This window comes from Halichoerus grypus, chromosome 13, assembly GCF_964656455.1.
Source record: "Halichoerus grypus chromosome 13, mHalGry1.hap1.1, whole genome shotgun sequence".
Lineage (NCBI taxonomy): Eukaryota > Metazoa > Chordata > Mammalia > Carnivora > Phocidae > Halichoerus > Halichoerus grypus.
This window is the reverse complement of record NC_135724.1, coordinates 28,720,444-28,732,665: the sequence shown is the minus strand read 5'-3', so window position 1 is coordinate 28,732,665 and position 12,222 is coordinate 28,720,444. Positions and strand designations below refer to the sequence as shown.

At 36.9% G+C, this 12,222-nt stretch overlaps 1 long non-coding RNA gene across 1 annotated transcript in view; it reads right to left on the bottom strand.

Moving 5' to 3' along the window:
- The window catches only part of LOC144379774 (uncharacterized), a 121,500-nt gene extending 113,018 nt beyond the window's left edge, over positions 1 to 8,482 (bottom strand). The window contains exon 1 of the long non-coding RNA XR_013443151.1: positions 8,447 to 8,482. This is a non-coding gene — a long non-coding RNA (uncharacterized LOC144379774). The remainder of the gene's footprint in view (positions 1 to 8,446) is intronic.
- Positions 8,483 to 12,222: the final 3,740 nt, after the last annotated feature.

The following is a 12,222-nucleotide window of genomic DNA, read 5'->3' as shown; positions in this document are numbered from 1 at the left end:
GAGAGAGAAACATGAGCAAAGGCCAAGAAGAGGAAATGGGCCATTTATTCAATAAAATTAGGGTGTCCTGGTGTGACCTGTGCTTAGATTAAACAAAGGAGAGTGGTGGGAGGTGAGTCTGGACAGAAGGGTTACAGAGAGACTTGAACTCCAGATCTAATGTAATTGGCAATAGAGTATAATTGAAGATATCAATGAAATGAAGTGATAAAAGAAAGCTCCACTTTAAGAAGTTTGATATGGCAGGAGAATATAGAGTGCTTTAGAGTGTAGGAAGAGAGCTATTAAGAGCTTAGTGGTTATTGAAAAAAACCAAAAACTGTTAAAGAAATAGTAATGTTTCCCAGTTACCCTTGAAAACTCTCATAGCAGAAAACTGACTTTAAAATAACTTGATTTTGTAGGTGGGGCTCCTTCAAGTGTAGAAACTATGTTTCTGAAATTCTGGATATGCTGGAGATGCAAAGCCAAGAAGGGAGAGAGGTGAGAACAAGCTTGAGGTCAGGTAGCTCTCTCACTGGCTGAAAAACCTTCTCAGGTATAAACAGGGAAAAGTCCACCTCTATCTGCTGTCAAGACTCTCTCTTTTTGTACTGGGTATGAACTTGAGTATGGAGAGAGAGAACACAATAAACACTATTTCAACCTTTACTCTTACTTCTGAGTCCAACCTAGCCAATCCTAACGAAACTCAGCACTTCCTTTCATCTGGAGTTTTGCAGTAAGGAGCTTCTAATAGCTATTAACTTTCATGAGGAAGGAGGGAGAAGACTTGCAAGAGTGTAGGCTTAGGTAGAGGAATGAGATAAATTATGAGTGATGAATGTATAGGAAGAAGATGAGAGGAGAATGGTGCCCAAGGCATGATTCAGAAACTAGAGAGGTAGACCTTCAAAGATAAGCCTATAACTCAATTTTACAAAGTTTAAGTCTTCTTACAGAGTTCTCCATGAATTATGATTTTTAGATTAAAAGTCAATCAAGAAATTCACATGAAGTGCACAGTACTTGCCTATTTGCCTGTTGTTGTTTAAGCTATGAACACACCCTGAAATTTGATGAGATGCTACCTAATAATAACCAAGAACCAGTGAGGCTTTTTTTCAGTTAGCCATGTAGCAAGATGAGTACATTAGACTTCTTGGTCTGAGTATAGGTTTCTTTCCATTGCTCCAACATAGTCATACAGAACAGAAACATTCAAGGTGATATGTCTGAACTAAAATTTGCTTGTACTCTCCAATTCTTTTGCCCCATTTCCTCTCACCCATAATAGTTACAGAACTATGGTGCAGGACAAGGAGTAATTTCCTGAAGCCACAGCTGGGAGCTTTCCTATAACAGTTTGGTTTTATTTCTTATAGTGCATTTCATACCTAAATGGTATACATTATACCTAAATGTTAAATGGACCAATTTAACTGTTAGACTCATGAAGGTGTCTAGTTGGGAGAAAATAAAAGGATCATGGATATATTAAAGATAGGTATTATATAAAGATAAGTAAACCTAGATCCAGGCACCTTGAGATAAAACCCAGTAATTGTGTGTCCATGTGTAAGACATTTAATCTTCCTAGCCCCAATTTCCTCATCTGTAAAATAAGAGAGATTAAACAAAAGACCAGTGAGCCCTTTCAAGATGGAACACTCCATGAGTCAAAACCTCTTAAAGAAATGACCAGTAAATTGAAGCTCCAAAGGCAGATGGCCAACCTGGCAATGTCCAGAAAGTGACAACTCCTTGGTTACCCAATTACACCTTTCAAAGAAAAATAGGAAGTACCCAAATGCTTCCAATTATAATATTCGCTGTGCTGGGGAAAGACAAAGTCAAATGTGTTAAAGGCCTAATGAGGTGTGTGGAAGCAGCCTCCCTCTGCAGTTTATGGCTTTTTCACACTTAGTTCTCACTCAGTCAGCAGGCATGAAGGGAGAGGTGAGGAAAATGAGTAGTTGTTTTCTGGCCCATGATGATGACAGAAAAGGAATCATATCGATGCCTTGATTTTATTTTTTTTTTCCACACAAACTTGACAGAAGATCCTTAAATATTGTTTTGCTTTCGGCAGCAACATCCTAATAGATTCCAGATATATTGGAAATAGAGTCTGATCCATTTTGTAGAAGAATTAACTATTTTGTGAAGTTTGGGAATATCTGAATGAAGTCAATATGGAATTGTCACTATTGTTTTCATCAGGCTGGGATTACACACTCAAAATGTGATACAGGGCCAAGGTAGGACATTGGAAGTTGCCTTGGTATACCTGCCATGAAAGGTCTACTTTGGTTTATTTGTAAAAAATGTTTATTTGTAAAAATATGCAGATTAATCTATGTTTATAAAACCCAATAGGATTATGATACTCAATTCTGATGAAATAGTGCATACTATAAATTCAGTTAATATGTAAGATCATAATGTTATTCTTAAATGCACTTTTCAGAATAACTTTTTTTTTAAATTCTGAGATTATGGAATTCTTAGGCTGGAAAAAATGTAAAAATCTGTGTATGTCTCCAGAATGATATCTGTAATTTTTTTTCTTAAAGCTTTTTCTACAGATACAAATGCCATAATCTTCCTTAGTAGCTTGATCCTTTGTTTCAAGATATTTCTCTTTACAGTTTCTTGGAATTATTCTTTCTGCAAGTTCACTCCCCTTCGTTCCTCCTTTAATGGAGTATTTTAACTTACTTAATTAGATGCATAATAATTTTGTTATAGATCTAAAAGATAAAATTAATTATATATTTGACAGGGGTTTTTTTGTAGATTATACTGTTTTGTAATAAATTCTGATGGAATGTTTTAATTATCATTTTGTATACTTAGGTTTGCAAGTAAAATATGACCTCCAAATGAGCATTGGTATCTTAGCCACATGGTTTGAAAGGTCAATCTACAAAAGATAGTTTATCATACTCTTCAATTATATTTCAAAAAGTTATTAAAATACCTAAATATGGTCGGAAATTATTTTTATACAAGGAAATACACATAGCTTCAGATTTAAAGTCACCTCAGTGCAATTAAAACCCTTCCTAATTTAATTTTTATTTTTTTTTATTTTTTTTTAAAGATTTTATTTATTTATTTGACAGAGAGAGACACAGCGAGAGAGGGAACACAAGCAGGGAGAGTGGGAGAGGGAGAAGCAGGCTTCCCGCTGAGCAGGGAGCCCGATGTGGGGCTCGATTCCAGGACCCTGGGATCATGACCTGAGCCGAAGGCAGACGCTTAACGACTGAGCCACCCAGGCGCCTCCATCTAATTTAATTTTTAAACATTTATGATCACTAACCTAACTTTGGTTTTTATCCTCAGAATCTAAACAGCCCAGAAGTTTTTAATATGAGGTATAAAGTTATTATATATAGTTTGATATATTTATATATATATATAAAACATTAGTACACCCACAGTGACAGCATTTTCATAATTTGCCAATTATTTGTGACTGTGATCTTTTAAAGACAATATTATTCAATGCTACAGGGAGGAGATAAAATAGTATTTCAAATTATTTCAACTTCCTTAGAACTCTGAAGGGGCAGTGCCAAACCATCAATTTAGAACCTATCACTTCATGCTATTTATTCAAGGAATATTATTGTTATTATGATGTTACTTGCCTTGGAGTGGATGCAGATGATGTGAATCAACTATAAACCTTAATCCATGTTCTTTAAAACTTCTTTATTTCCCACTATAGTGTTCAAACCTCTTTATTTTATTAAGTGGTAACAGACTTCCTTAGTGAATCGAGAAGCCATTAAGTCTTCAAGTCATCTGATGTTATAAGAAACTGAATTTAAAGCTTTTCACACTTTCACCGAGACTAAAACCATTCTGTGACTAAGATATAAAAGAATCAAAATTTGCTCTCTTTCCCTCATTCACCCCTTTTTCTGCTATATCATGATACTCTATTCCAACACATCACTCAAAGCAATCAGTGCAAACTGGACTGAAATCGAAATGCCAGATAAAAGCTTTTTTGCATTCCTGGGAATACACACTCTTTAAGGTACATCACTGAGTTTATGAGATATTGCAGGATAGGAAACAGACTGGAAATTTCTCCTAAAGCTCAGAGAAAGAATTCCTGGAGGGATGACTTTCAATTAGTGAAAAACAAAATCCAGAAACATAATCTGATAGTCATTTTTTTTTCATTTGAGGCCAAGAGGTTTTATTCCCTCATCAATCCTACTTGTCATCTGTGCAGTATTGTTGAAAAGGCCTCAGGAGACCCCACGTAAAAAAGAACCCTCCCTCACTTTCATGAACTTAAAATTCCCTTATGAGAGTTTTATCAGTTAGATATTTATATACAAAAGCTGCCAGGGAGAAAGGAAACTATGTAGTTATTAATATGACGATCATGAAATAATAGGCCTTATGATGCCTTATAATTTGGAAATTCTATAATTGTGTTATCAGACCTTAGTAGAAACAAAAGTGTCTGAGAACAAGTTTTGATTGTGGAATAGAATGGCTCTAGGTTCCCAAAATGCACAATATGAACAAGTTTAAAATATGAAAACAAAGGACTCAGCATCCAAAACAGCTCTGTCAACATTACATTTTACCTAAGGCCAGCCCTTCCCGAATGCACTGAATAGTTCCAATCCCAGAAATCCCAGAAATAAGGCCATAGCATATTAGGAAAAAATAAGAAGAAATTTAGCCCCCAAATTTTGGTGTTGATTAGAAAAAGATTTGCTTAAAGACAACTACAAATTCAAACCCAAGATTAATAAAAAAAAAAATGTCAGGGAAAAAAATGGTTTAAATAATTACCATGGTCAGTTTTGGAAATAGCAGATTTCATACCAAATGAATAAGGGAAACATAAAGACAAGCCAGAAATTTAAAAATGCCTCAAGCTTATTCCTGCAGAATAAGGTGTTGCTCCTTACCCTTATCACCAGGGTTGTTTCTGACCTCAATTTAATTTAGCAGTGAGGATGATTCTCCTGATCCCTGAAGAATTACCCTGAACTCTACCAGACCTCATTGTCTTCCCTTAAATCAGCTTTATTTCCACTGGCACATTAGACATCCATCAACTGTGAATTTGAGCTAGTCCCTGCTTCTTCAGAGATGGAATTCTGACCTCTCCCCTACTCCCACACCTCATCCCTGACCAACCATTTGAGAATGGGGCAATTAAATGACACTTACACCCTTAAAAAAAAATAATAATAATTCTGAGCATTTCCAGTTTGTTTCTCTCTCTCTTCCAAATATCCATTACTTTATATTTATTTTCTGGAACATAGCAGTGGGGTCATTTATTAAGCACGGCATGGTGACTAGTGCTGTAATCTGCTTTAGTGACTACTGCAGAATTCTTCTGCAGTAATTTTTAAAAGTCTGGACAAATAAGATGGAGAGAAATGCCCAGAGCAGGTGGGTGCTTAACAGAGACTTATTACTCTAGTGATGCAGAGTCTATGGGCACCTCAGTGGACAGAGTGATTTCATCTCTGAGTGAGATTATTATGAAATTGCTATCATTCTGTCATGAATAATTGATCATCACACTGTTCAAAAAAAACCCAACAGATGTGATAAACAATGCAACAAATGTGAAAAAGAGAGAGTTTATAGCTTATTATTTTGCTGCCTATTATTTCACCATTTGTGAAGATGCCACAGGCACAGTCACCCAGTCGCTGCATGAGTGTGTAAACTGCATGACAAGTAAAAGATTATAATTAAGTGATTTAACCCTGACTATGCAATGGCCCCTTTGGGTTTTGTGGAAAAGCGTGTTTGTAAGAGAATGCACAGACCAGTGATGGCTCTTGTTGGAACGGTGCAGAGTTTCTTTTTAGTCCATCTTCCCTTTTTTTTTTAATTTGATTTAATTTTATTATGTTAATCACCATACATTACATCATTAGTTTTTGATGTAGTGTTCCATGATTCATTGTTTGCATATAACACACATCTTTCCTTTCATCCCAGCTTTCTTCCTGTAGTTGATGTGCTGTGTGACCCAAGAGTCCATTTGCCTGTGCAATCATCAGTCCAGCTCAAGGCCCAAACTGCAGGGATTCCACAGCCATCCTCCCCTCAGCCCCCAAATGTGGCCACTTACTCAAAATTTAGCCTTCTTTCTTTCCATCAATCAAATCCTTAAACTCTCTCCCTGTCTTATTGCATTAATTCTTAAGAGGAAATTAATCTGATTAAATTAAACCAAATTAAATCTAGCATCAAAATCTCTGGTAAATTTCTACTGACCTAGGTAACTGAAAAAAAAATTTTTTCTACAAAATTAACATGAAATGTGACAAAAAGCTTGCCAAGTTTCATTAATATACCTAATCTACCACTTCTGATGTCTCTTGAAAATCACATCATCCATCAGAAGAAACCAGGATTCCTGGGGACTTGAAGATCTAGATAAGAATCTTTAGAGAATATATAATCTCCGATAGAGTTTTCATTTATTTCTTCAAATAAACATGGAAAAATAGATAAAACACAAAAAAGGATGAAAATATAATATTTTCGTAGGGTTCTTTGCAAAGGATGGAAAATTTCCTAAAAGGTGGAAGGAGAAACCATGAAAAGTCTTCCCAAATTTTTAAATATGTGACTCAACGGGAAGTAGGAAGAAATTTTTTCTGGATAAAAGTCTAAAAATGGATGTTAAGAAAAAATAGCATGTACAGCAGAGAAACAAATGAAATAAAGAAAGGAGGAAGAGAAGAAGCAAAGAGGAAGAGAAAGAAAAGGAGAAGAGGAGCATTCTTAGTAGTTGTCTGATAAGGCATACCCCATTTAAATGGGCCAAATCCATTTATAAAATGGACTATAGGAACATTCTAAATCCCAGTTGTGAGAACTGGGTCCATATTCTAAGATTGACATGTTATAGCTTCCATAGTATTCAGTCTCAATGTGGTGCCTACAATATGCCAACCTTTGTTTTAGGTACTGCATCTGCAGCAATAAAGAAAAAATAAGACAGAAAGCCTTTCCTCAGATACTATGTATTCTCATGGGAGAGATAAATAATAACTAAGATAAAGAAGATATTTTCCAGTCATTAAACAAATAAACAAGCAAGTAACAAGTCCCAGAAGGAAAGTCCAGTATCCACAGCTGCTACAATATATTATCTAAAATGTTCAGTTCCCAACCAAAAATTAAAAAATATGCAAAAAAAGTGAGATGTATAGCCCATACACTGGAAAAAAACAGGAAACAGGAACTATGAGAGTGATCAGATGTTTGATTCAACAGGAAAAGAAACAAAAACTTCAAAGTAGCCATTATAAATATGTTTGGTAAACTAAAGAAAACCATGGTTAAAAAAAATAAAGGAAGGTGTGATGACAATGTCATACCAAATAGAGAATATCAATGAAGAGACAGAAACTATAAGAAGGAACCAAATGGCAATTCTAGAAGTTGAAAAACGTAAAAACTGAAATGAAGAATTCGCCAGGGGGGCATAACAGTACATCTGAACTGGCATAAAAAAGAATAAGCAAACTTGAAGATAAATTAGTTAATCCAAATGACATAGAGAAAAAGAGTAAAGAAAAATGAACAGTCTCAGAGAAATGTTGAAACCCAGAAACACAACAAAATACACATATTGGTGGTACAAGGAGAGAGAGAGAGAAAGGAGGCAAAATGAGCATTCAATGAAATAATAGTCAAAAATTCTCAAATTTTAAGGTAAACACTAACCTCATCTGGTAAACTCAATAAATTCCAAGTAGGATAAATACCAAGTAGCACACACATCAACAGACACGTCATCATAAAAATTCTGAAAGCCAAAGGCAAGGAGAAAATCTTGAAAGCAGTGAGATAAAAATGACTCATCATTCACAAGGGAGCTTCAGTAAGATTAGCAGCTGACTTCTTGTTCAAAAACAAAACAAACAGGGGTGCCTAGTTGGCTCAGTCAGTTGAGTGTCGACTCTTGGTTTCAGCCCAGGTCATGATCTCAGGGTTGTGAGATTAGGTCCCGCATCAGGCTCCATGCTCAGCATGGAGTATGCTTGGGATTTTCTCTCTCTCCCTCTGCCCCTCCTCCCCACTCGCACTCACTCACACTCTCTAAAATAAATAAATAAAACCTTTGGGGGAAAAAAGAAAACAAACACTAGAAAGCAGTGGGATAAGGTATTCAAAGTGCTACGCAATACCACCAACAACTACAACAAAAACATGAAACCTATATCCAGCAAAACGATCTTTCAAATATGAAGGTGAAAGAAAGATGTTTCTAGGTAAAAACTGACAGAATTTGTTCCTAGTTGACCTACCTTACAAGGTATATCCTATGTGCAACTGAGAAATATAAGTATATGTATATGTGTGTATATATACATACATATATTCTGATTAGATTACATCTATATGAGGAGAAAGAGAGAGAGAGATTTATAATAAGAAATTGGCTCACATGGTTATGGAGGCTGGCAAGTCCCAAGATCTGAAGAGTGAGTCAGCAAGCTGCGGACCCAGCAGAGCTAATGGCTTAGTTCCAGTCCATGTGAGCAGTTGGCATGGTTCCAGCCCAAAGGCTTGCAGGCTAGTGCCCTAGAAAGAGTTCATGTTTCAGTTTAGGTTGAAGGCAAGAAAACAAAAAAACAAAAAACAATGTTCAAGTTCAAAGTCTGTCAGCCAGGAAGAATTCTCCCTTAGTCAGTGAAGGGTCAACCTAAGTTCTGTTCAGGCCTTCAAATGATGAGTGGGGCCCACCCACATTAGAAAGGGAAGTCTGTTTTACTCAGTTTGCCAACTTAAATGTTAGTCTTATTAAATAACACCCTCACAGAAACACTCAGAATAATGTTTGACCAAACTTCTGGGCATCCCATGGCCCAGGAAAGTTGGTGCATAAAACTAACCATCATGACATATAACAAATGAAATTATTTAATTAGCCATCACAAAACTACCCACTAAGAAAAGCTCAGGTTCAGATATCTTTGCTGGGAAATTGTAACATTTAAAAAAGAATTAATACCGGGCCACCTGGGTGGCTCAGTCGGTTAAGCGTCTGCCTTCGGCTCAGGTCATGATCCCAGGGTACTGGGATCGAGCCCCGCATCGGGCTCCCTGCTCAGCGGAGAGCCTGCTTCTCCCTCTCCCTCTGTCTGCTGCTCTGCCTATTTGTGCTCTCTCTCTCTCTGTTAAATAAAATAAAAATCTTAAAAAAAAAAAAAGAATTAATACCAATTCTTCACAAGTTCTTCCAAAAAGTAGAAGGAACACTTCCCAAATCATTCTGAGGATAGTAATACTCTGATACCAAAATAAGACCACATATCATATGATTCCATTTACATGAAATGTCCAGAATAGGAAAACAGAGACAGAAAGTAGATTAGTGATTGGGGTGCCTGGGTGGCTCAGATGGTTGAGCGTCTGCCTTTGGCTCAGGTCATGATCTCAGGGTCCTGGGATCAAGTCCTGCATTGGGCTCCCTGCTCCTTGGGAGCCTGCTTCTCCCTCTGCCTCTCTCTCTCTCTCTCTCTCTGTCTCTCATGAATAAATAAATAAGATCTTTAAAAAAAAAAGTAGATTAGTGATTGCTTTGAAAGAGAAGGCTAGGGAGATAATAGTTATAGGGTGTAGAGTTTAATTTTATAGCGATGTTCTAATCTGGATATTCTAAAATTGACTGTGATGATGGTTACACATATTTGTAAACATAATAAAAACATTGAATTGTGCACTTTAAACAGGTGAACTGTATGGTATAAATTATTATTCAATAAAGCTGCTAAGAAAGAGAGAGAAAAGAGATGCTGGGTTGATGTCCTTGTTAGAAACATGAAAGGACACTCATAGAAACGGAAGGAAGGCAGAGACCAGGGATATGCATGTGTGATGGCAGAATCTTGTTAATCAGATCCCCAGAAGCTCCCTGCATATGCTGCTGATGCTCAGGGCTGCTGGTGTAGAGCTTCTTTTTCTCCAAAACAGGTTTTGCTCATGCCTTCCCCAAGGCCTCCCAATATTTGATATCAGAACTTGGGCACTATACACATTACATGTCAAAAAGAAACCCCTAGCTCAGCCTCAAGACCTAACTGTGTATTGATATTATCTCAGGAGGCCTCCCTGCTGAAAGAAGTCATTCAGAAAGGGATGAAGTACCATGTGCTCTCTTCCAGCATAATATGTCACCCTCTATATAGAGAACATTCAGAGCATGCCTGCATGATAACCTAGTTCACTACTTACCTGGAGAAATATACCTATTGTCTCCAGCTCTGTTTTCTCAAATGAAAAATGAAAATAACGATAGAGTCCGTTTCATGGGTTTTTGTGAAGATTCAATTAAATAATACATGTAAAGCACTTTAAAAAGTGCATGGCCCATTGAAAGTGCAGAAAGAAAACCTTTGCTATTATTACTCTAATAACAGTGGTTAACAAGTGATGAATAACCAGTTGTTATCTGGTGGTGCCAGGGAAAGTTCTGAATATGAAGTACAACTTAACTATGGTATCACTTAATCATGCGTCTTAAGACTCAGCATTTGGCCCTGCACCATTCAATAATTTTATATTATTGCATAAAGCATTAGAATGATCCTGAATTGAATATGTAGATGCTAGATATGTAGATAACTAGATCATGTACTTAACACGTAGCATGATACCTTCAAGGTTCAACTGGTTCTCAACAGCATAGCTGACATAAAACCAAATGGTTTAAACTTAAGACAATTAGATGATATTTTTAAAGTGCAACCATATGATGGAAACTTGGCAACAGCATGCAATAGTAGAAAAGCAACAAATCTGCTGGCAGGTGTATGGGTATGAATTCTGTCTTTATTGGTTACAAGCTGTGAAATATGGGCAATTTAATTTGCTCAGTCTCTTCACCTGTAAAGTAGATGTAACCAAAAGCAAATTACCTTCCTCAGTCTCTGGAAGTTGCTTACACAAGATGTTATTTCCCTTTGCCTCACAGAAAATAATAATAGTAATAATAATTAGTAGTATAGCTGTACCTGTCGTGAAAACATTCAGCTGCAAGAAACAGAAAACCCCACTAATGTGGCTGAAACATGTAAGCATGTTTCAAACAAAAGCATATCTGTTTCACAGAATAAAAATTACAGGATCAGACCTCCCAAGGATGGTTTTGTGTCTTAATCATACCTTTAAATACATGAGCTCCTTCTAATTTCCCAGCTCCCAACCTAGCGTGTAGTTTTCCACTACACTGTAGGATACATGCAGCATCTCCAGGACCACATCCCCATCCCAGGCAGAAAGAAGGGGAAGGACAAAGGCCAGTGGAGCCAAAATTTACTTGAGAGTTTGGATACCAGAACCACCTTCCTCACCAACATATTTCAGCTGCCATTCTAAGTTTATAAATGAAGAAAGCAGTGGAGCATACTTCCTGGCAATGTCATCTGGCCCAAGGAGCAGGAAAAATTGTTTCAGAACTTCTGCTACATCCTAGTATTGTGATATATAGTGATGGTCTTATGGCCATAATTTTTAGTACAGGCTTATAGGAGGCAAATTCTGGAGGTCAAAGGCTCAGCAACAGTTGGGACTGAAACCTATCTACATAATAATGTAAAGCAACCAACCGTATCTTTGTGAGCATGAGGAATACTTGAAAAATATAACTGTATAGGGGCGCCTGGGTGGCTCAGTCGTTAAGCGTCTGCCTTCGGCTCAGGTCATGATTCCGGGGTCCTGGGATCGAGCCCTGCATTGGGCTCCCTGCTCCGCGGGAAGCCTGTTTCTCCCTTTCCCACTCCCCCTGCTTGTGTTCCCTCTCTCACTGTCTCTCTCTCTCTGTCAAATAAATAAATAAAAAAAAAAGAAAAATATAACTGTATATATTTGAATTATACAACATGATGATTTGATACACATATACATTGTGAAAAGACTACCAAGATCAAGGTAATTAACACATCTATCATTTCACTTAGTTAAAATAGGTAACTGTGGGTGTCTGGTGTGAATGCTTAATTTGCTCCCAACAACTTTCAAGTATAGAATACTGTATTATTAACTCTAGTCACCATGGTGTACATTAGAGCCTCAGAGCTTATTCCTTTTATAACTGAAAACGTGTGCCCTTTGGCCTACATACCCCCATTACCCCCTTCCCCTAACCCCTGACAGTGACCATTCTATTCTGTTTCTGCAAAATCAAGGTTTTGGGGATTTTTTTGTGTTTTGTTTAGAGTC